The sequence below is a fragment of the Phacochoerus africanus genome, chromosome 1 (assembly GCF_016906955.1).
Source record: "Phacochoerus africanus isolate WHEZ1 chromosome 1, ROS_Pafr_v1, whole genome shotgun sequence".
Classification (NCBI taxonomy): domain Eukaryota; kingdom Metazoa; phylum Chordata; class Mammalia; order Artiodactyla; family Suidae; genus Phacochoerus; species Phacochoerus africanus.
The window spans coordinates 179,208,884-179,235,344 of NC_062544.1; the positions used below are offsets into that span (position 1 = coordinate 179,208,884).

General features: G+C 37.8%; 1 protein-coding gene across 1 annotated transcript in view; it reads left to right on the forward strand.

The window, feature by feature from the left end:
* Positions 1-26,461, forward strand: part of IQCJ (IQ motif containing J) — a 196,710-nt gene that overhangs the window by 437 nt on the left and 169,812 nt on the right. The gene's annotated exons all lie outside the window — the stretch shown is intronic.

The following is a 26,461-nucleotide window of genomic DNA, read 5'->3' on the forward strand; positions in this document are numbered from 1 at the left end:
GAAAAATATGTTTTTCATCCCTATGCAGACGGCATGTTTTAGGCACCTATTTGAAAAACCCTTTCTTTCTTAAGAAAAGGTGATTCTGTATGTGAGTGTGTGCACACGTGTGTGTGAGTGAGTGTGTGTGTAAGGAGTGTTGGTTTTTGAAATTTTGGGGAGAAGAGTTATCTTGCTGCTTCCTGAGAATTTCTACCCCATGTTACCTGCCTTTTTAAAACTCAGTAATCACTGAGGGGAAGAGATGTGGTTCTGCTTCAGAGTAGCCCCACGGGGACATTGAGCCGCAGTGTTCAGCAGGCATTTTAGGTATTCTAAATACTAGTGCCTGAATAATAAGTAGATGGAGTAGATTTGCTATCGCCGAGTCCTGCTATGTTTCCTGGCTTGTAGAAATCGCATTCACACTGTACATTTAGGATGTGCATGTGTTTATTGAACTCTAGTAAAGCAGCATGAGTATGGGCTCATAAATCACATTATTTATTTGCCGGTGTTGGGTGCTGGATTCTAAAATTAAGAAATTATTTAGCAATTAATAATCCATTCAGCATCCCTTGTCTCATTGGGTGAGATTTACTTCCTGGGGACTTGCTCTTCTAGTTATAGAGACAAATGATTTAAGGTTCCAACTTAATTGCTATTTCAAATCCTTGAGCTAGAAAGATGCTTGCAGTACTTTATTTAAAAGACTTATTTTGAAAAATATGTATGTATATTTCTAACTGTGGTGGTGAGCTAATTATGACTCATGTGCTATATATTTAGGATAAACAACTTCTCTTGAGTATTGCTCACTTACATAATAGAATTTGATTTTTGTCTTCATGTTTAATAATTCTTTTACTTTGCATTCTGTTCTTGTTTTTTGAGAGATCAATAATTACTAATTGTTGTGACGATGAGAAAATAATGTAACAACTCAGAAATCACAAAGAAAAGAAGGTCAAATTAGCAGTTTTCTGAGAAATTAAATGAAGCAGATTGTCACAAGTGGGTTTTCTAAATGTGCAATAGATATTGATGTTTGAAAATGGAAATATCTTAAACATAAAGTTGTTACGTAGATCAGATTAGGATAGTGTTAATGCCATCTTGTTCTCCACTATATTTAACATGAAGTAGCAAATATGTTAATTATTTTATATTGGCTATTAATTACTTTTGCTTCATGATATTGATTATAAAACAAATTGATTTAGATTTGCTTTTAAATTGCAGATTATTGTAAACTTTGGTAAACTAATTTGCTGAATTGTAACAATAAAAATGTATATTCTTGAAAATCAATGTGAAAACTACTTTTACTTTTTTTGGTTGATATCTAATATTTTATCACTTATAGAGCTGTATACTTATAGAGGATTATACATATTTCCAGAAAAATATTTTAATGCTGATTTTCATCAGCTGTGTTCAATTCATAATTACTCAAAGCAGTACCATAAAATGCATTTCAATATGTAGAATTGGTTCTTTGAAAGGGCATATTATATTAGGAGCCATTAAAAACCTCTGTTGGCTCTTAACATTATACTCATGTATTGCTCTGTGTGTAACTGATTTTATTTCATTTCCAATGTTTAAATATACCTAATATTGTGACCTGTTTGATGTAGAAGTCTTGCCTTTGAATTAAGTAATTTGATGAAGGTTTCAAGTTGAATGTATAGGATGACTAAAAATATAGTAGTACTATTTTGGTATGTATTGAAATATCCATTAATGCAGATATACAAATATTAACATATGTAAAAACATTCATTGCATTGAGCCACTTTACAAAACACTTTCATCTTACTTTTGAAGTTGGTTATTTTGTTTGAAGTCAATTGCATAGATGTAAAAAGAGGTTTTATTTTTCTGAGTTTATATGGCACTGCGAGGTAACAGGAAAACACTCAGTGCCATTTTTGTAGGGAATATCATATGTACCAAAAGTGCAAGGAAAGGATGCCATGTTTGCCATCTGTCTCTAATTATGATTTCCTACTGGCTTTTAGATGTATTGTAGAACAGGCCTTTATTTTATAAAATGGATTTATATTACCTGCAATACCTCTAATGATGGTAAAACACTTCCCTCATATAATAGTTTCTCCATTGTGTGACTGAGATTGTCTTCTGAACATTTCCTTTTTTAAGGTTCACATACAGAAAGAGGCTATAAAAATAAAATTTGTAGACTGACCATATGTCCACTGCTGAAACATTCATTCTTTAAGTAAGCATTTATTGAGCATCACTTTGCCAGGCTATCTCCCTGTCTTGAGTAAGTGGACAAGTGGAGGAGGGGAGGTTTGTTTAAAGAAGGAGATGCTGCTCCTGCTATTTTGTTATTAACAATTATTTATGAAGGCACGGATATCTTCAATATAGTCTGAGAATTAGATTATTCTTCATTCTACCAAGTTTCAAAATGCTTCCATTCTTAGGGTTTGCCAGTAGAGAGGAATGATCACATTTGGGGCGGATAGGGCAGGCCATCGAGGAAACTGGAGAGGGTGAGTTCTCAACCACGTTTTGATGGAGGATGTTAGCAGCAGTGGATAAAAAGGAGAGAAATAGCTGTTTTGGGTGAATGTAAAAGAAATATTGGAAGAAACAAATCATGGCAGGACAAAAAAAAATATTGAGATTGTATGGAGAAGAGGAACCATATTGGGAGTAACAGCAAGAGAAATAATAAAAAAAAATTAACAGGGTTAGGTGAAATACTTTCAGTTAATCTTCGTTAATCTTATTTTATCCTTATGGAAAAATTCTTTGAGCAAGTGAACATTTCTTCCATTTCATTATATCTATCAACCTTTTTAAAACAGCATTTTAAAGTCTATGCAATAATGTTCATTAATATTTCTTGAGCATTTATTGCAGCCATATAGAATACTAAATACTTTGAATGTGTCATTTCATATAGTCCTTATTTACTCATTAAAATTTTCATTCTACATATGAAGAAAATTGAGGTACTGAGAAGCTCTTAACTCGTCTGTGGTTGTACAAGATCAGAAGTGGATGCACTGTGATTTGAACCCAGACTCTGGAACCCTGCCTTCTAACCACTATATAGCAAAGCCACGTCAGCTTATTGCTTCATCTCTAGCTCCAAGTCCAGAATGGATGGCCAGTTGCTGACTAGATGTGTCATTTAGGTCCTCTGGGAACATATAGAGACAAAGTTACTGAGTGAGTGTTTTATTGGAGGGTAAAGAAAAAAGAGGGAGGAACCAGAGTTGTGCAGGGAAAGGCTTCAGACTACAATGCAGATCTGACGCAGCCTCATCCAATTCAATGGTGATCTCCAGAGAGAAGACTGCCTGTATGAGGAGCCCCATGTTGGACAGCAACTGCGAGACTGAGTAACTCCAACATGCTTGCTTGGTCACTGACTGCAGGTTCCCAGCAAAGGCTCCCTCAAAAGTTGAGGCAGACCCTGAATGTTCTGTAGCTGGAGACTGTCAGCTCTCTGTACTGCTTGCAGCTGAACAGCAAGTTCTTTCTTAAAGGGAGACCTGAGAGATGTATGTCCTTGCCTGGCAAGGTGATATCTCTACAAAACATGCCAGAGGAACTTAGGGTCAGGCAAGCTAGGTACCCAGAGCTAAGTTTTTAAGGAATTACTTACTCTCAGGGCCATGCAAGTACAGCGTGGGCACCTGAAATGAGTGCCTCCTTAATTCTGTACTCTACATGCTTTGCCTGTCCCACCCTAGTCCTTAGAACCTCAAATTCACCACACTTAGAATTTTTCTCATCATCTTCTTCTCCAAAATATGCCCTTCCTTCAGTCTTCTCTCCCAGACAGGTCTGATTACCTCTATCTCTAGTGTCTCATCTACCATCTAATTCATTCTCTCCACTGCCACAGCATCGTCTGAGTTAAATGCAACTCTGATTTATAATTCCAATGCTTATTACTCTTCATTGGTTCCCTATAGCCTAGAGAATAGATTCTGTGCTTTCTATGGTATAGGAAAACCCCATACGATATGATTATGTGTGCAGTCTGGACTCAGGGCTAGAGGAATTTCAATATTACAGCTAAGGAATAGGAAAAGTGTTGATTCATATATAACTTGGGAGTTGAAGGTTGGATATGAATTCGTAGAGTTGAGAAGCTGTTTCATGTGGAAAAGCAGAATGAGGTGATTTGAGTGACTGGGGAATGGGCAGTTTGGCTGGAATTTGGAAAATATATAAGAGGTTAATGGGGAATATGCCTGGAAAAGTAACTCAGAATCAATCAAAGAACTATAGCCATAGAGTTTAAGCTTTCCCCTGAATGTTTTGGAGCAGAGGAGTGACATGATGAAAATGATCTTATGTGAAGGTGAATGTAGAGGCTGCACTGAATGGAGAGTGGTCAGGAGTCAGGCAGATCAGTTAGAATGGGCTCATGCTATTCTAGGCGAGAGGAAGTGAGATCTTGAACTTGGTGTGTAAAGAATGGAAAAGATGTGGGAAAATATGAAGTAAGTGTGAACAGGACTTCAGAATTGATTAAAGGAAGAGGTTCAAGGAAAACAGTACTTAAAGGGCACGTAAAAGTTTGAATTGTGTTCTAGGAGGCTGATGTATGGAAACCACAAGTGGACAGGAGGCTCTAGTTAAGGAAAGACAACAAGTTTCCAAGAACCCTTTGGTTATTAGGGTTCATGAGGGTGGACCCTCTCACTTATTTCCCCAAATACATGACATGCAAATCTTTAATTTTTGTCTCATCTTAGGCACTGCTTATTCAGCTCTTTAAGTTTCGCCTGGTTTTTAAATTCACTGTTATAATCTCTTGAAAAAAATATTAAGGCATAGAAGACAGAAGCTATGTTTATAGACAGCAACCATTCTGACAGAACTTAGGTTCCTTTTTCTAAATTCAGCTGTAAAAATGCCTTTTTTTTTTTGATACACACACTTTCTAGCAGTCAGTTTGAGTGAAATAATTTCTTTTTTAAGAAACCGTCTTGGCTTCATATACACCTGATCCTGGCCAGCAGGATAGGCCCATCTCATTGAAGGTTTTTGTTCCTGGGGTAGATAGATGAGCCAACATTGTTATCATGAGAGGCAGACATCTTCTCATAGAGAAAACCTGAAGCCACTGCCTCCCACTGCCGGACTAACAAAGGGACAGAGGTTATTGATTTAACATAAATAGAAAAAAGACTAAATTTCTTTGCAAATAAAGATTCACATAATATAGGATTGTGGTGTGTAATTGAAAACCCAATTTTCAATGAAAGGGAAATAATGGCAAAGACTTAATGCTAAATAAGCTTTAGGTACAGAAATGATAGTAAGCTTTTATGGATTTGCAGTGTAATGTGAGGAGCTCACAGCAAATATTTAATTGCCCTTAAAACATAACAACATAATAGTAAAATTTGCATATTCTTCCAGGATTACTTGTTTTACTGTATAGTGCAGGAAAACACTTGTGGTAATATTAAATTAGCATCCATGGTGTACAAACTTTAAGAACTGATCAACTTAACCTCCAAAGGCTACTAAGTGACTACAGACAGGCTTCTGCCTAACAAACTCTGATAATCAAAAGATAAGCTCTGGTAGGTGTTGTTTGTTTGTTTTGTGGCAATGATAACATATGTCTGGTGTCCATTCATAACTAGGTCTGCCAGACACAGGAACACAGGATTTACACACGCTGACCTTGAGGATATGAGGCTATATAAGATGAGCAGAAATCTTTTCAGTTTGTTATTTTCAGTGGATATAAGGCAGTATGTTTTCCTCATTAAATTAAAAAGCAATAAGACTGCAACATGAAAGGACAAGGGTCTGTCTATGTGGACTTTGGTGATTCTGTACATCATTCTTAACCTTCAGGGCAGAGATCTGTACCGGACAATATTTAACCTTCATGACAGGCTAGTGAGGTAACTGCTATTGGTATTACTAATTTTACAGATGAGGAAGCTATGGCTAGAGATATTCAGTGACTTGTCCAAAGTCACATAGTAGGTAAGTAGCAGAGAAAATTTGAACCCAGGGCCTGAACATTTGTACACTGTGCTGGGCAGGGTGAGTGCGAGCAGAGCAATGATTGGCAGGATTTCCTACCCAGAAGCCTCACTTCTAAGCTCTCCTTCTGCTCTTATCTCCCTTGGGTCCTTTCTGTATACAGTAAGGAAGTGCATTTTTAAACTCAGAAACCAGTGGTGAACCTGGCACTGGTTTGATAGACTGATAGTGAATTGCTCGCTAAGATAAAAATATGGTGCTACCATATTCTGGTGGGGTACATCCCTGCAGTACAGATGTCCATCTGCTCATTTGCACCCAACAATGTCACTTTTATTCAGTGGGCTTTGTGGATATTTGGAATTAGAATGCCTTAATTTTGCCTTCAATTTTGGTTGACACTGGACAATTTAAGCTCACATGTGATGGGAGAGAGCAAAATGCCCTCATATGATCACATACATTTGATTAAAAGTACACAAACATTCTAGCCATATAGAATTCTGATGAAGGAAGAATTACGTGAGTTCTGTTTATTGACAGGGATGATTCCTGTTTAGCCTTCTTATATATCTTATTCTGAACACATGGTGTAGTAGAAATAAATACAGGCTTCAGAATCAGACATGCCCAGGTACAAATCCTCCCTCTGTCACTGGGGCAAGTCATTTTAATATCTTTGAGGAACGGAGGTAATACTTTGTATTGCCTAGAGGATAAGGTGGTGCCATATTGTCTCTGGCATGGCACAGGTGTTTAATAAATGCGTTTAGTGCATTGATAGGACAAGATATGCAAGTGGTTCATAGTACCTGACTCTGAACTCAGACTTCCTAGGGGTACATCTGAGCCCTGTCACTTATCAGCTGAATGACATTGGGAAATGTACTTAACTCTCCGTGCCTTAGTTTCCTAAAATGGGAAAATGGGAATGATGTCTGTAAAATAGCAATGATGAAAGTACCTCTCACATAGGATTGGTAGGAGGAATTCATGACTTCATGTAAGTAAAACTTTTTTTTTTTTTTTTGTCTTTTTAGGGCCGCCCATGTAGCACATGGAAGTTCCCAGGCTAGGGGTTGAATTCAGAGCTGTAGCTGCTGGCCTGCGCCACAGCCACAGCAACGCGGCATCCAAGCCACATCTGTGACCTATACCACAGCTCAGGGCAACACTGGATCCTTAACCCACTGAGCGAGGCCAGGGATCGAATCTGCATCCTCGTGGGTACGAGTTGGGCTCATTATCGCTGAGCCACAACAGGAACTTCTTAAAACACTTTTCTAAGTGCCTGGCGTGCAGTAAGCCCTCCATGAGGGTTAGGCCCCTCATTATGAGCCTCAGTTCCCTTCAACCTGTTTCTTCTCAGAGTGAGGAGCTTGGCTATTCTCAGTACGCTTAAAGGCCGGCATTTCCAATTTCTTGATATCTAAGACCTAAAAATATTTATTTGAATCCAGTGTCTATTGAATCATTTATATCATGTGGCTCAGTCTAATGGTTTCTTTTGGTCTCTACCCACTGTTGGTGAAGGTTGGACTCTCACATACCTTTTGGGGGGGAAGAATAAATTAGTACAGCCACCTTTAGTTGGCAATTTGTAATATCAGCATTTCAAATGCACATCTCTTTTGGCCTATCAATTTGACTTCTAAGAATTTTCCTAAATGTTCTCACATCATTGAGCAAAGTCATGTGGTGGAGTTGTTGGTTGCAGCCAGCATTATTTGTAATATTAAAAACCTACCAACAACTAAATACATATCCAGAGAAGAATACTTAAATAATTTATGGTATATCCATGCAGTGGATGCAGAGGCGATTTTAAAACTGTTAGAGCCATACAAGTGAGTATGAAAATCTTACAAACATATTTTAGGAGAAAACAAAAAAGCATCTTTCAAAGGAAAAGCTATAGTATGAATGATATTGGTTGTGTTAAATAGACTGATACACACACACACACACACACACATATCTATTTGCTTATGTGATCACAGAAACTTTTTCAAAATATGTATGAGTAAATGTCAATAGTGTTTACCAGTGAGAAGTGTGAATGTGCATAGAGTGAGTGTTTTTACCTTTCACTGTGTTTAAGTTGTTTAACATGGGCATGCATTGCTTTTATCATTTAAAAAGCAGTCAAGAAAAATTCCTTTCTTTCTTCTACCCCCAGATATTAGTTCTTAAAAAGATCAGTCCTTCATGCAAGTATAATCCTAAGGCTTGGTATAGTAGTTTTGAATTATTGAACCAAGTATCATCCTAAGTTAATACAGAATGTATATCAACTCAATGCCAGAGCTCCAGTTTGCTCCCAAGGAGCAGAAACCGAGATTTCCTAACATCAAGTCACAGGAGAGCCTTAAGTCCTGTAGCAAAAATTCCTGTTATTTAAAAGTTCAGGCATTTAGAGAGTAAACATTAAATCAAAGAGCATTAAATGGGAGAAGGGAACGTTGAGTCAATAACTTTTCCTCAGGACTTATTAAACTGAATGCTAAACATGGGGAAACATTACACATGGGATTTTTTCGCATTAAGGTTTTTCTGTATTTCTGAGGCCCCTTGCTCAATCTTTTCCAAAATGCTATTTATATAGTTACACTGCTTTTGGGTTTTGAGGGCAGAAGTAATTTGCATGCAAGGGTTAACCAAGATTCCTTGCTCTTTGTACTTTTAAAAGTGCTTACACATACATTGTCTCCTTTGATACAAATGAGATTTTTTAGGACAAGTATTACAAAGTCATTAGAAAATAAGGACCTGCGGTTTGGAGAGGTTAAGCTTAAGCCAGTCAGTGTGGAGCTGAACACACCAGGACTCGGTTGTCTAGGTTGTCCTTGCCACCACCAGCCAAGGGCACAGCTGCATAGAAGTATCACTTGTATGGTTGTGAAGGTGGTTTAATATTTTTGTGGAATCACTGCTGTTCTGGGTTAGGAAGACCTAGGAACAGCTAATTGAATTTTCTCCCCATTGTGAATTATAAATATGCTCATTCATGAGTTGCTGCTGTGGCACAACGAGATCAGTGGCATCTCTGTAGCACTAGGACACAGGTTCGATCCCCAGCCCAGCACAATGATTAAAATGATCCTGCATTGCCTCAGCTACAGCATAGGTCACAACTGCAGTTCAGATCTGATCCCTGGCCCTGGAACTCCATAAGCTGCAGGTTAGCCAAAAAAGGAAAAGAAAAAAAAATTCCCATTCAAATGGTTAAAGGACAGCTAATGAAATCCAGATGGATCCGGATTCCCATTTTGACTCTACTTACTAGCTATGTACTAGCTATTTTTCTTTCATCTGTAAAACAGGCATAATGATAACATTAGTCTTCCATAGCTGCTATTAAGAACTTAAATAAAATAATGTATGAAAAGTGCTTGACAGAGTGCATGACACACAGCAAAGGGACAATACATACAGCTACAGTAATAATTTATGTATAAATAAGTAAGAATCCAAGACAGTGCAGCAATTGGGGCTCTGATAGAGGCTAGAGCTTCTGTCCACTTGGAGGTGACTGCAGAAACTGCACTCCAGAGTGGGACCAGTTTCTTTCCTGATGAAGGAAACTTTCTTGGAACCACAAAGAACGAAGCACGAGCAGAAAAGTTGCCTAAAACTTCACTGAGCCACAGTGCTTAAGCAGGGGCTTAGTCTAAAGAGATCACCTCCAGATTGAAATAGAGCCTACAGGTTTTCCAGTTTATGGTCCACAGTGAGACAGCACGGGTAAAAAGACCCAAATCACCCAGAGCTTTAACAAAAGGACAGCCACCTCTCCTGAAAGAGCAACCCGAAGATCTTGTCTTGGAAATTTTCTTAAATTTCAACTTCTTAAATCATATTTTAGGGGAAATCCACAAAGCCAGAGCTCAGAATTCACACAGTGAATGATGAGGGGATATCTTTGCTGTTTAGCTTAAAAGAACTTTACTAATTCTGCTTTTGAGTTTTTTAAACTTATTTTTCTTTACTGTACAATAAACTTACGCTTACTGCAGAAAATATACAGAATCGAAACAGAAAAGTTCTTAGGGGCATGATTCATATTTGTTTCAATATGTAGTTATTGAAACTTTTATAAATATATTTATTTTTATAAAACCTGTAAAGCACATACAAATAGTTTATGACCTTTCAGATCCTAACAGTGTATCTTACACATTTTTCCATGTCAGTAAATGTTTTTCTATAACTTAATTTTCAATGGTTACACAATATTCCTTTGGGTGGATATTTCATAATTTAATCTTTAAATGTTGAATGCTGCTTAGGTTTTTTTTTCCTTCCTCCAAGAAAAAAAAATTTCTTGAAAAATCATTGTACAGATCTTTAATTCTTTCTTTAAAATAAATCCCTAGAAGTGGACTTTCTAAGTGTCTAAATGCATTTTTAAGGCTTTTGGTATCAAAATGTCTTCCAGTTAAATCTGTACCACTATTTATCCTTACTATTAGTACAAGAGTGCAGCAATATCAATGACTACGTAGACATGCTTCTATTCATTTACTGTAAAAGGTGAATGAGTACCTTCACACTAGCCCATAGTGCTATGCCAAGGATAAACAGTACTTTTTGTTAATGCCAACTTCTAGTTTGGTTCTTTTACTCCAAATACAATATATCCATAAGATGGTGTGTTAATTGTATTTGGAGTTGGTAATGATATCAGTATAATATGAATAGCTTTTGAAAGAATGTAACAGAAAATGCTGAGATAATTTGGAGGAAAACTTACTACAAGCAAACTTCCACTGGATCCCATTAATTCCAATCACATACACTTTTAGGGTGTGAGAATAAAACAATCAAGGGCATATAAACCCTTCCACTGTGGTTATCATCACATCAATTTCCTCTAGGGTTGAAAGTAACCCTGCCTGATCTTTTCTATACCACACTAGGATTCGCAGTAGAAACGTTAAAATTGGAACCTTTTCAGTAGAAATTACTCTTGATGACACCAGCCTTGCTGTCAGAGTAATTCCTGCTGGAAAGAAAGCCTCTGAATTAATGGTCTAATAAACTGAGTTAGTGTTTCAGCTTGGCAAAGGATTAATTAGGGGAAAAGAAACTAACATCTATTTGGGTTCTTTATTTGACAGGCCCTTTATTATTACATTATTGCAATTAATACTCCCTATAAACCTATGAAGTGGGTATTACCATGGGCATTTTACAATGAAGGAACTGAAATTCAGTCAAATAAAGTGTTTTGTCTAAGGCCACATAGCTGGTGAGCTGCAAAGTTGGGGTTTAAATCTGGGTTCCCTTCTTCTGGAGTCTGTTACACTGCTCTTTCACACCGGTTACACAGCAGGCCTGTTTCTCTTCTAGAATATTCATTGTAAGCATGAATGCACTTTTAACTAACTTAACTACAGTTTCCCTATTAAAAATCAGTGTGTTAGGCAGACTTATGGACTCAGTCCTCTTAAAAATGCTGTGTCAGTTTCACAGACCAGAAACATAAAATTCGCTATCTTGTCTAACAAGATATCCCGAGACAGATGGGTTCTGGGTTTTTTTTTTTCAGAGGCTTAGTAATTATGTTCAATGGGAGAAGAATACACTGTTTCTTTTGTAGAAAGTTTTATTTTTATATAACCACCATCGACAAATGAGCATATCATTTTTTTCAGTGTGGTCCACCAAATCCTTCTTATTTCCATTACTTTAATCCTGTATTTTCATTCTTTCTCCAAATGTTCAACTATTCTGTTCTGCACTAGTCCTTCTTGAGACAACTTCTAAGAATGAAGGGAAAGTAAAATTTTAATGGAAAGTGAAGATAGCTGCAAAAGTACCTGTGCACTATAGAGTTAGCACAATTTTTGCTTAAAAAAAAAAAAGTATTATTGGGAAGAGTTAAGAAAAAGAAACCTACATTTTCTTTTTCTTTTTTTTTTTTTTTTTAGGACCGCACCCATGGCATATAGAGGTTCCCAGGCTAGCGGTTGAATTGGAGCTACAGCTGCCAGCCCACACTACAGCCACAGCAATGCAGGATCTGAGTCTTGTCTGTGACCTACACCACAGCTCATGACAATGCTGGATCCTTAACCCACTGAGTGAGGCCAGGGATCAAACCCTCATCCTCATGGTTCCTAGTCAGGTTTGTTAATCACTGAACCATGACAGGAACTCTGAAACCTACATTTTCTATCATGAATAAATACTATGATTATATCATTCCAGAAAGTTTAACAGTTTAAAGCATACTAAAAGCATATTCTAGACAGTAAGTGCTCAATGCATTAGTTATAATTATTATATTCCTTCGTTGTACCTCATGTAGTTTATCATAGGTGCTTTTTCTATATTGTTTATATACTCCGTTTTTCCACCAGACAGTAAGTGAAAAAAGTCAATATCAAAAGGTTACATACTGTATTATTCCACTTATGCAGCATTCTTCAAATGACAAAGTGATAGAGATGGAGAACAGATCAGTTGTTGATAGGAATTAGGGAAGAAGGTGCTTGTAGCTATAAAAAGTTAGCACAGGGGATCCTTCTGCTGGAACTATACAGTATTTTGACTGTAGTGGCAATTACTCAAACATATACATGGGTGAAATTGCATAGAACTAAATATACACACATACTCATGGGGCATGTGAAACTGGTGAAATATAATTAAGGAAGGCAGATTGTACCAACTTCAATTTCCCTGTTGTGATATTTAGTTAAGTAAGATGTTACCATAGGGAAAAACTAGGTACACATGCATACGATCTCTCTGTATTATATCTTCTAGCTGCATGTTAATCTACAATTATCTAAAAGTTAAAAAAAGTTTAGAAAATGAGGAAACTAAGGACTAGAAGGGTTAAGTAACTTTTCCAGGGCCACACAGCTGGTAACTGGAAGAACTAGACTGTGTGATTCCAGAGGTTGGCAGTTAAGAAGAGCCCAGGGTAAAAGCACAGACCAGTGCAAATCTTGGCAGGAAAAGAGAAACTCAAAGGATGACAGAGATGATAATTCCATTTTGACCCGATTTCTATATCCTGAGCTTTATTGGGGTTTTATTCTAATCCTGTTCCTTAGATTTCAGATGTGTCCTTGTAATGTGTTATCAAGGGAAAATAGACGCTGTGTGCATGAGGTTTTTAGGTGGGTGGGCTGGTTTTTATAAGCAGGTGGCCCTCAGAACTGGTGGATTGGTACCAGGTCTATTCAGGGAGTCACTTTTTAAGGACTAAGAGAGGAAAGTAAGACTCGTGATCAGGAGACCTTGCCAGGACTGAAAGCTAGGAGACATGCAGTGGGTGTGTCATAATGGAAGATTGGAGAGGAGGGAAATACAGTGAAGTGAAGGACAGCTGTGAGAAAGCCAGGGTGCACGTAGGTGAAATGACTCCATTTGTCAAGAGAGCTCCTGCTGGTAACGTCCCAGGGTTTGTCCTTACCTATCCCCCATGATCCTTCTCTTGCACCGTGGTCTCAAACCCATTTTAATGTCCTCCAGACCTCCTGGTCTTCTGGTTTTACCAGGTGCAACCCCAAGTATTTCTGGGATCCCTGTTTTCCTAATGCCGGTACCCCTTGTCCCTAGCTCACGATCAGTTAAACATGTTTTTTCTTAAGTGTAAGAAAGGCTAAACTCATTAAATTATCTTATGGTTTCAGTGGAAATATTTCTGTCCCAGTCTCCATGAGATTATGTTTCTATATACAATTTAATTTATGTACTATTTACACATAGCAGCTGCATGGTTTTTAGCTTTTGGGTGTTAGATTGCTTTTCAGATTCAGAAAAAAATTAATCACAGCTGGCTTGAGATCTGCAGACTGGCTGTCTTTGTACTTTCTCCTACTCTTTTGCTGTGATGAATGTCATACTAGTAGCCAGTCAGAAACATGTTCACCTGAATTTTTTTTTTTTAACAAACAAGAAGCATGACTTTGAGTGCTGTACATCAGTTGCTAAGCTAATAAGATAATCCTCTTTTCATTTCAAAGTCTATACTCTAATCTTAAAACAGAGGTCTTCTTTTCTCTTCTCTTTACAACAGCCACTGGATAAAGATTCTGTTATCATAATCCTATTAAAATGTATTGCTTTTGCAGTACACCTTGATAATAGTATTTATCCTTCTAAGCACCTAGGGAGAAAAGTGATAAAAGACAAATCTATTCAAAATTTTGGGAAAAAATAGTTGCAGAGAAGAGCATGTATATTAAAAGCTTAGAAATGAATAGCAAGAAATAATATCCATAACAAGAAAGAAAAATCATTAAATCATGAAATAAGCTTCTATTTAGCCTCTGATTGGGAAAGATAGTAATTTTCCAATTGAAATACACTGTACTAATCACAAGTGTCCACACAGGCAAATGTTGGCTAGACTGAATTTCCTGAGCACTGAGCTAATTACCTTACCTGTGGCATTTCTAATACATTACCCTTTGTTGGCACTAATGGTTTGGAAGTTTCTAACACCATTAAAAAAATAAACAGTACCACACTGTTTTGATGGCTATGGCTTTGTAATATTGCTTGAAGTCTGGAAGAGTTATGCCTCCTGCTTCGTTTTTGTTTCTTAGGATTGTTTTGGCAATTCTGGGTCTTTTGTGGTTCCATATAAATTTTTGGATTGTTTGTTCTAATTCTGTGAAAAATGTCATGGGTAATTTGATAGGGATTGCATTGAATCTGTAGATTGCTTTGGGTGGTATGGCCACCTTTACAATATTAATTTTTCCAATCCAGGAACATGGTTAATTTTCTTGATTAATATTTTATAGTTCTCGGCATATAAGTCCTTTACCTCCTCGGTCAGGTGTATTCCGAGGTATTTCATTTTTTGGGGTGCAATTTTAAAAGGTATTGTATTTTTGTATTCTTTTTTGTAGTATTTCATTGTCAGTATACAGAAATGCGACTGATTTCTGACTGTTAATCTTATATCCTCCTACTTTGCTGAATTTGTTAATCAGTTCAAGTAGTTTTGGGTTGAGCCCTTAGGGTTTTCTAAGGGCTCAACCCCTTAGTATCACATCATCTGCATACAGTGAGAATTTTATCTCTTCTCTTCCTATTTGGATGCCTTTTATTTCTTTTGTTTGTCTGATTGCTGTGGCTAGGACTTCCAATACTATGTTGAATAGCAGGGTGAGTGTGGACATCCCTGTCTTGTTCTATATTTGAGAAGGCTTTCAATTTTTCTCCATTGAGTATTATATTTGCTGTGGGTTTGTCATAAGTGGCTTTGATTATGTTAAGGAATGTTCCCTCTGTACCCATTTTGGTGAGAGTTTTGATCATAAACGGAGGTTGGAATTGGTCAACTGCTTTTTCTGCATCTATTGAGATGATAATATGATTTGTACTTCTTTTGTTAATGTGGTGTATGATGTTGATTGATTTGCATATGTTGAACCATCCTTGTGAACCTGGGATGAACCCTACCTGGTCATGGTGTATGATGTTTTTGATATGTTATTGGATTCAGTTGGCTAAAGTTTTGTTGAGAATTTTTGCATCTATATTCATCAATGATATTGGGCGATAGTTTTCTTTTTTGGTGATATCTTTGGTTTTGGAATTACGGTGATGGTGGTGTCATAGAATATCTATTACAAAGCCACAGCCATCAAAACAGTGTGGTACTGGTACCAAAATAGACATACAGACCAATGGAACAGAATAGAGAACCCAGAAATAAACCCAGACACCTATGGTCAACTAATCTTTGACAAAGGAGGCCAGAACATAAAATGGGAAAAAGAAAGTCTGTTCAGCAAGCATTGCTGGGAAACCTGGACAGCTGCATGCAAATCAGTGAAACTAGAATATACCCTCATACCATGCACAAAAATAAACTCAAAATAGCTTCAAGACTTAAATATAAGACAAAATACCATCAAACTCCTGGAAGAGAACATACGAAAAACATTCTCTGATGTCAACCTTACAAATGTTTTCTTCTTAGGTCAGTCTCCCAAGGCAACAGAAATAAAAGCAAAACTAAACCAATGAGACCTAATCAAACTGACAAACTTTTGCACAGCAAAGGAAACCAAAAAGAAAACAAAAAGACAACTTACAGAATGGGAGAAAATAGTTTCCAATGATGCACTGACAAGGGCCTAATCTCTAGAATATACAAACAACTTAGACAACTCAACAGCAAAAACGCCAACAACCCAATGGAAAAAGGGGCAAAGGACCTGAAGAGACATTTCTCCAAGGAAGATATACAGATGGCCAACAAGTACATGAAACAATGCTCAACACCCCTGATTGTTAGAGAAATGCAAATCAAAACTATCATGAGATACCACTGCACACCAGTCAGAATGGCCATCATTAATAAGTCTACAAATAACAAATGCTGAAGAGGGTATGGAGAAAAGGGAACCCTCCTGCACTGATGGTGGGAATGGAAGCTGGTACAACCACTATGGAGAACACTATGGAGGTATCTAAGAAATCTGTACATAGAACTACCACATGACCCATCAATCCCACTCTTGGGCATATATCTGGACAAAACTCTCCTTAAAAAAGGCACATGCACCCGCATGTTCATTGCAATTCTATTCACAATAGCCACGACATGGAATCAACCCAAATGTCCACTGATAGATGATTGAATTAGGAAGATGTGGTATATATACACAATGGAGTACTACTTGGCCATAAAAAAGAACAAAATAATGCCATTTGCAGCAACATGAGTGGAACTAGAGATGCTCATCTTGAGTGAAGTCAGTCAGAAAGAGAAAGACAAATACCATATGATATCACTTATATGTGGAATCTAATATACGGCACAAAGGAACATTTCCACAGAAAAGAAAATCATGGACTTGGAGAACAGACTTGTGGTTGCCAAGGGGGAGAGGGAGGGAGTGGGAGGTATAGGGAGCTTGGGGTTAACGGATACAAACTACTGCTCTTGGAATGCATTTACAATGAGATCCTGCTGTGTAGCATTGAGAATTGTCTAGATACTTACATCACAACATGACAATGGGATGAAAAATTATGTATGTATGTATGTATGTATAACTTGGTCCCCATTCTGTAGAGTGGGAAAAAAATACAATAAAAAATCAAAATAAAAATAAAAAAATAAACAGAATTCCCACTGTGGTGCAGTGGAAATGAATCCAACTAGTATCCATGAGGATGTAGGTTTGATCCCTGGCCTCGCTCAGTGAGTTAAGGACCCGGTGTTGCCATGAGCTGTGGTCTAGGTTGCAGACATGGCTTGGATCCCACACTGCTGTGGCTATGTGGCATAGGCCAGTGGCTGTAGCTCTGTTTTGACCCCTAGCCTGGGAACTTCCATGTGCCACAGGTGCAGCCCCAAAAAGCAAAATAAATAAAATAAAATAAAATAAAAAACGAGTTGTGTAATGGGGGCCGAGTGTCAGTTTGGGAAGATAGGAACATTCTGGAGATGGACGGCGATGACGGCGGTACAACATTGTGAAGTACACTTAAAAATGGTTATTTTACCACAAGAAATTTTAAAAAATCAAATAATTAGCTTTGATAGATGTGCAAACAGTGTCATAATTAGTGAACTGATTCTGCTGAGAACATTAGCTGGTACATGGTCTTTTAGTTTGTATAGATTTGGTACTTTCTTCTCTTTGCATGGGAGCAAGTGAAAATCCTGGTGACTTCTGACATTTTTGCCTTGTATGAGGGATCTCTCTTTTCTAAATAATAAATAGTAGTAACTTTGGTTCTCTGCTCTTGGTATGCATCCTATAAAAGCTATATGAAATGATACAACTTCATTTATGTAAAATGTGCATGGAATGATTTGCCATTTCCACAGCTTTCCTCTAAAAATTTTTTTTTCAAATCAAAGTGCATTTCCAAGCACCTGTGTATCTTGCCTCTAGCACTAGGCTTTTCATTTATTTTTATACCAGAGATGAGGCTATTATGTATTAATGGTTTGTTTCCAGTATGTCTGTAGTTCAAATCACTGAGAAGTTACCCACTCATTCATAAAGATTCCACTTGAAAATTACTTACAAGTTAGTATAAACCTAATGTTTAGTAGTATTAAATGTCCTCTCAGGTGCAAAATGTGCACCTAATTATATATTTGAAGAAAATCTACATAGTCTCCATTTTCTATTTTAAAGCCCTGGAGAATTACTTCTTTGGTGGTAAATTGACTTATGCTTCCCACTCTTAGGCACTGGCATGTGATTTGACAGACATTTATAAAGCTTCCAGAAATGTGTCATATTCCACTTCTGAGGTATTGGTGAGTAAATTAAACACAAAACAGAGTTGTAATAGCTTATGGCTGATTTAAGGGTGTTTTAGGACCTATAGTCTCCCTTGCTAAAGAGCAAAGATGTTTTATAGGGCAAGGAGTGCAGACAAAACTCACCATTCTGAAATAAAATGTTTGTGAGAGAAGTTTTGTATTTTCCTTTTCTGGGTTAAGTTTAGAATTCCATATGCTGGTTTTTCTTATAAAAGTTTGTGAGGGACCTTCTGAGAGCTGACGTTTAATCACTCACTTGTCTGCAGTGTTTTACATCTAAGTTGTTGGTTTGCTGGGACGGAAGCAGTACTCATTTCTCTTTACACCAGACAAGCGCACTTTAAATTCTTAGTAAATGCTGAGGCTTCAATGTGGAATACATAAACATTTTTTTGAGAAGGATTAACCCTGGGTAGTTTCAGTATTCCATTTTTGAAAAAGAAACCTTGCAATGATTTAATTTAACATATGTTAAAATTGCACAAACCTACATGGGATTCTTTTTTTTAAAATTGTTGAAGTAGAGTTGACTTATTATATTAGTTTTAGGTATACAGCATAGTCGTTCAATATTTTTATAGATTATATCCCATTGAAAGTTATTACAAAACAATGGCTATAATTCTCTGCTATATCCCTGATGCTTATATATTTTGTGCACAGTTGTTTGTATCTCTCAATTCCCTGCCCCTATTTTGCCCCCACTTCCCTCTCCCTAGTGGTAACCACTAGTTTGTTCTGTCTGTGAGCCTGTTTTGTTTTGTTATATGCATTTTGTTTACTCGTGCCTTTATGTTTAATTTTGAGGCCAGACTAGTGAGGCTTAGAGACCCTCTATCCGGTCTCCATGCTTCTTGGCCTGCAGGCCTCAGCAAGACTGGCTGGCGCAGAGTTTAGAAATGAGCAAAGAAAATGTAGCCTGTGTTATCAGCAGGATATCAAGCCGCATAGAACCATCCGCTCTTCCCCAGGTGTGCCTGAATTGTTCCCTCCTTGGCCTCCTGGTGATGTACTCTCTGGCCTTTTCCTATTCCACCCTCCTTTTGTTTCTCCCCTTTGTGCTCGGACTCAGAATTGAGCAATTTCCATTCCTCAGTTCACTGGACACTCATCAGCAGTCCATGCAAGTTCCCTTTCTTGTTTTATGAAATCATTTTCCTCTTAATCCCTGATCATCATACTCATTCTCCCTCCCCAAGACATCAGATGTGTTTGATGTGAGTGTGAAAATGTGTGATTCCTTATAAAATATGCAGTCTTTGTGTGTGTTTAAATTTGTCTGTTACTGTGTTTTGACTCCTTTACTTCCTTGCTTCTTCCCCTTAATACATTTTAAATATCTATCCATGTGTGTACAGCTACTTCCTTGCTTCTAATCCTGGACAGTTTTTATAGCTTCACCATACTTATCCATTCTTCAGGAGCTCCTGCTCCCTTCAGTGGCCTCATACCATTCTCCACACCTAAATTCTAGACATACTGACTTCTTGACATTCCTCTAAAATAGCAGAAATGTCTCCTGTTTGGCCCCCATGTACATCAGCTAAATAATACCTATTGTTATACATTCTTTATATTTCTCTTTAAATGTAATTGAATTCAAGAAGCCATTCCTGTCTCTTCTCCAGAATATTCTTTAGCTCTTGTTCTCTACTCAGTACTTTCTTTATTGAAACCAAGATGACACTTAAATAATGCTCTCTTAGCCAGTAAGTTTCTAAGGGTCTGGGTCATGCCTGCTTTGCTCACTGTTGAATTATTAACTTCTTAGTAACTAGCCCAATGTCTAGAACATGGTAGATATTCTGTTAAAGTGCTGTTGATTGAATGAACAAGTGCATGAATGAAATCAAGGTATGATCACTGAATCCAGGAAGCTCTTCATGCTCCCAGTGACACAGTAAGTTAGTAATAGCATCCCCACTTTATTGGAAACTGAAGCTCATAAAGATGAAAGGATTTATTAAAGTTAAATCCATATGAGTCATTGAGATGGAATATAAACATATATCTTTGACTGTGTGTGGTGGTATTTAAGATTCAGAAGCCTTTTGGGACTAATCTGTGACTTTTTTTCGTTGATGATTTTGCTATCATTGATAGTCTCTTAACTTCTCATTCCTAACCCATGTCTTCTGGAGCTGTAGGCTGAAGGGAAGGGTAGCAGATTAATTCATCAGGGCATCTCTATGGAGCTCCTACAACATTCCGGGCCCTGTCTCAGGAGCTGAGAACAGTGGTGGAAATAACAAGCAAAATCTCTATAGCAGTGCAACTTACATTTCTCAAGGTGGGGACTGGAGAAGTAAGCATAGTTTCAGGAGGTTTTAAGGGGTTTTAGAGTGATCTTGTGGTAGTAGTGGATAATTTGGATTGGTTGTTCAGAACATTTGAATAGGGTAGAATGAGAAGGAGATGGTCACAGAAAAATCCTGAGCAAGAGTAATTCCAGGCAGAAGGAAAAGTACATTTGAAGGCTGGGAAGGGAGAAAATCTTGGTGTTCTGTGGAACAAATAGAGGCCAAGGCCTCTGAGGTTTTAGCTTGGTGAACAATTCAAGGAGTGGAGGAACTAAGGTAGATGGTGTCTTGGCCTGCTCAGGCTGCTATAACATAATACCACAGACTGGGTGGCTTATATACAGCATAGATTCATTGGTCACATTTCTGAAGGCTAGAAGTCCAAGATCAAGGTGCCAACATGGTCAAGTTCAGGTGAGGACCCTCTTCCGAGTTGTAGACTACCAACTTCTGGTTGTATTCCTATATGACAGAAGCATGAGAGTGCAGTTTTAGGCCTCTTTTATAAGGACACTAATCCTCTTCACAGGGACAAACCGTCAAGACCTAATTACCTCTTAAAAGTCTCACTTCCTGGAGTTCCTGTTGTGGCTCAATGGGATAAGGACCCAGCTAGTATCCATGAGAGGATGCAGGTTCGATTCCTGGCCTTGCTCAGTGGGTTAAGGATCTGGCATTGCCATGAGCTGTGGTGTAGGTCACAGATGCAGCTTGGATCTGGCATTGCTGTGGCTATAGTAGAGGCTGGCAGTGAGCTCCAATTCAACCCCTAGCCTGGGAGCTTCCATGTGCCACAGGTGCGGTTGTAAAAAGAAAAAAAAGTCTCACTCCCCTATATCATCACCTCAAGGGTTAAGATTTCAACGTATGGATTTTGGAGTGCCCAAACATTCAAATTATAGCAGATGGATAAACAGTTAACACAGATACACAACATAGGAAATGGTGAGGACATATGTGAATGTGTCGGGAAGTCATTGGAAAGTTTTAAGCCAAGGAGTTACTTGATCTCATTTTTGTTTTATTTTATTTTTGTATGGCCACACCTGGTGCACATGGAAGTTCCTGGGCTAGGGACTGAATTTGAGCAACAGCTGTATCTTATGCTGCAGCTGCGGCAATGTCGGATCCTTTAACCCACTGTGCAGTCTAGACTGGGGATTAAACCTGTACTGCTTAACCCACTCTACCACAGTGAGAACTCATCACTTTTATTTTGGAAAGATCACTTGGGTTGATTATGGGGGCAAATAGAGTAGGAGAGAGATCAGTTAGGAGACCGTTGTTGTAGCCCAAGGAGGTATCTGTGGAAGTGGTAAGAAGTGATCAGAACTGAACTATATTTCAAAGTAGAGCAAATAAGATTTGCTAGTTCACTGAGTGTGTGTCTGGAGGAAGAGGGGAGATTAGGGTGGGGGAGGTGAGAGAAAGGAAGGTTGACTGTAGGGAATGATGGAGCTCTTGAGTGAAGTGAGAAGGTCTGAGGAAGGAGCAGATTTCAAGAAGAAAGCCAGAACCTCTGTCCTGGACGTCCTTGGTTTGAGATACCTGCTGGAAATCCAAGGGCCTTGCTAAGTAGAGAGGTAACCCTAGGCTCAGGGGAAAGGTTAGGCCTTGAGATATAAATGTGAGAGCTATCTGTGTGTAACTAACTCTAAAGCTGGGCCCCAGGGAGTGAGGGGAGCTAGAGAAGGAAGAGAGAGGGTGAAGATTTTCATTCCAGAGTACTTCCACACTTGGAGGTCAGGATGAAGAAGAGCACCCAGCAAGAGAGAGAGGTGGTCAGTGAGGGGGAAGGGGAATGAGGGAGGGAGAGAGAGAGAAAGGAAAGTCTTCAAGGAGAGCAGGTATCTGTGCCAGATGCTACTAAAATTTGCATAAAACGAGGACACTGGTCGGTGGATTTTGCAAAAACTGGGTTCATCAAAGACTTTTCCAAGATCCACTTCCTATGGTGTAGCTGAAAAGCAAGTGTGCATGCTTTTTTGTTTACTGTTTGTATTTATATAAGTCAAGTTGAGCTTTATACGCACCAGAGCATCCTATTACTTTGAATGACTTTCCAGAAGAGAATCCTTTTATAAAGTCAAATATTCTGTTTTAGGGACAAATTATCATCCCCTAATTTTTCTAAGAGTTATAATTCATGTAACAGGCATTTTTCTTTTTTTTTCTTCTTTCTCAAGTAAACTTTTATTCCTTTACCTGATATACCTAATTGCTTGATGTGCTTAAAGTCTTTAAATTTATTTTCTGAAAAATTGCCATCTGTCAGCTAATGAAACTTCTGTCCAGTTTGTTTAAGGACAGTGCTACTGAGTCTGAAAGTGATAAATAATATTAATAAGACTGATAGTAATATTAGTAATAATTTATTAAGTACTTACTGTGTGCTAGCCATTGTCTTAAGTGCTTTACATTTACTCATTTAATCCTCACAGCAACCTCTGAGCTAAGTGCTGTTATTACTGCATTTTATGGATGAGGAAACTGAGCACAGAGAGGGTAGGCAAATTGCCAAGGTCAGGCACCTGGTAAGTGCCTCAGGGCCAAGAGCCTAAGCACCCAAGGCCTGAGCTTGCTAAGCATCAAGATAGATTGTCTTCATTCATTCACTCTTTCATTGGATGCTCTTGAGGTTTGGGGCACTGGTGACACATGGACAACAGGCTTCTATACCCTGATAACTTAGTATCATCCCCAACTCCTGCTTATAGGCCATTCCTGAAAAACTGTATGAACTGAGAATGTACATTTTGCATCTGTGGTTTTCCAAAAAAAAAAAAAAATTCTAGAAAATAACTAGGTGGGCATGGAAAGAACATTTTCTTAAAAAAATATTTTTTAATAGTGTATAGTTGATTTACAGTGTTGGGTCAATTTCTGCTATACAGCACAGTGACCCAGTCATACATATATATGCATTCTTTTTCTCTTACTATCTTCCATCATGTTACATCACAAGTGATTGGATATAGTTCCCTGTCCTATACAGTAGAATCTTATTGATTATCCATTCTAAATGTAATAGTTTGCATTTACCAATCCATCCCACTTCTTCCCTACACCCCTGTCCTTGGCAGCCACAAGTCTATTCTCTATGTCTGTGAGTCTGTCTTTGTTTTGTAGGTAGGTTCATTTGTGCCATATTTTAGATTCCACATGTAAGTGATATCATATGGTATTTGTCTTTCTGATGATAAACATAAAGAACTTTAATATTGGGTTGACAGATATGACATTTATCTCTAGTTCAAGTTAGTGAAAGGAGAACTTGCATACTGAAAGTGCTTGCCAGAAGTCCTGAGAAACTGCCATTATGATTGCTGTTTTATTTAGAAACTGTAAATATTGACAAAGAATTTTCCCAGCTCCCTTTTTCTGTGAGCAGTAAGAATGCTGAAGATCCAGTTAAAATTAATTACTTGATTTGCATTCATTTTGTTTATCACTCATTCCCTGTAAACCTGAATATTTTCTCATCTTGTAGAATAAAATAAAAAAAAATATATGGAAGCAAGACTAGAAGAGACAAAGGCTTAATTTTATAATAGTGTTCTCTCATTTTAAAGGCAGTTCTTTTAGGTGTTAATTTGGGGGGTTTAGGAGGAGCATTTTCTTCCCTATGTAAAATAGGTGATGAGGAAAGAGAGGTTTTTTGATTTATTTGTAAAATACCTTGTATTCTATTGGTTACTGACATCAAGTATTTAAAAAAAGACTCTTAGTGATTGACATAGCTGTATTATCTATGAAACTGCTGCAGTAATTTATTGGTGAATTTCATGCTCCAAGATGAAGCTCAGCAGTAAATCCCATCATCTTGATACCTTCATACACCCACCATTTAGTCACAGAAGCAACTATTTGAAGTTGCAAAAATGTCGAGTGATTATGCTTTAAACTCCTCATGTTTTATTGTTTTTTTTCTTTTTGTCTTCAGGTTTCTACAAAAGCACTATAATAAAAAATGGTGTTGTTCAACATTCTGCCCCAGATGATAGGGAGGGCGTGGGGTTTGTGTGTAAAAGGGGATGGGATCAGCCCAGACTGGATGGCTCCTCCCAGATCCAGGACAAGTTAGGCATTTTAAATGCATTATATAATTTAATCTTCCCAATAAGTCTGTGAGATGGGTATAATAGCTCTTAAGTTGCCAATGGCAAGCACAGAGCTCAACCAGAAGTCTTTAACCATGGACATTTCTGCCTGTCTCCAGTCTTCCAGCATCTTGAGCTGAGAGGAAACCTGGTGGGAAGAATCTTGCACCTGGTGCTTATTGAGTAGGTTGATGGAAAGTTGTTTCCATGCCTGCTGTTTTTGTTATGATTTTTTCCTTTTGCAGGGTAGAAGGGATTAGCTCCCCTACAAGGCCTTTCTCTGACTGCAGTAATTTGAATACGTAAATCCACCCTTTGTGTTGGGCTCACTTGAGGAGAGCAGGACATTTATAAGGAAATGATCCTACAACCCATAAGAGTTAACTCTTAGTTTATTAAGAGGTCTTACATAAATGATATTCACTTTCTAAGGAGACAACTTCCCCTTAACTCTCAAAGAGCCAAATTTTAAGAATAGGAAATAAAATTTCACAAGGACTAAGAAAGCATATCATGCTATAGACTATTTTTAATTGTATCAATCAAAAAACATGCCAGTTGTAATTATTGTCATTTTGTGTTGTTTGCCAGTTAAAAGTTCTACATTTTAAGCAAGAAATAATCATATTTTCTGTTATTTTACTGGTTTCAAGAGAGGGCCTCAGCATTCTATGTTTGGTATAGCTGGTGTGTGTGTGGTGTGTTGATTTCTAAACATGAAATTGGGACATGTGGACTAATAAAGAATTTTGTCTAATTTGTGAGCTTATTTATAGATGAACATCTTAAGATGTTCATCATAGCCACTTGAGTATTTAAAGTCAAAAATAAACAAAAACACCATCTTTCCTGAGAGGAATGATATCAGAGATTGGAATAACAAAGATCTCTTCTACATATAAATGTTAATAACACAGTTTGTGTATGAAGTATCAACCCTACCATTTGCAACAACATTTGAGAGTTTTAAAGTTTCATACTCATCCATGTAAATGTTGGTAGAAATGTAGTATTTTAGCAATCAGATAAATTTTTCTTCTCTGCCTTCTACTCCATGCTTTAGCAGTATCAGACCATTTATAGCCTTCTGAACAGTGGAATGGAGAGGTAGAGAGGTAGAAAATGTATGCTGTGAAGACCTTGTTCTTGGTTTGACCTAAACTTTTCCACTTATTAGCTGTAGGATCTTGGGCAGGTGAATCTCTCTAAGGTTCAAAATTCTTATCAGTAAAATAGGGATAAGTCTGATGTGAGGATTAAATGAAAAAGAGCACCTAAAGTTTTCAGCTCAGTGCCTGGTGCGCAGAACCACTCAGTCTTCACTAATGTGATTATTGTCCTTGTCATCACGTGATATGGTTTGCACCTGTGTTTCCTTTGCATTTTCTCCCACTTGGCCTTTTTCTATTGAATTCCTTTTCATTTTTTTTTTCTCAAAGTCTGGCTATGAGATCCTAGAATATTACTCTAGGAAGTCTTTTCTCATCTCCAGCTCAGACAATGATTTGTTCGTGTTCAATGCTCTTTCCGGCTCTTGTGCGTGATTCTTTTATAACATCAGATACCCTGCCTTCACGGTTGTTTACTGAGTCAGTCTCCTTTCCTTGTCTAGACCGTGACCATTATGAGGAACTGTTCTTTCTCACTGTTGTATCCCCAGCACCCAGCACAGTACCTGGCAGGCACTAGGCGCTCCATGGATGATTACTCAGTTGAATTTCTAACACACATAGGCTGTGCTACATCTGATGTTGAGTCCAAGGACTGTGAATCTCAGAATGGAGGGTGTTTAACAATAAGCATTCTTCTCTTCA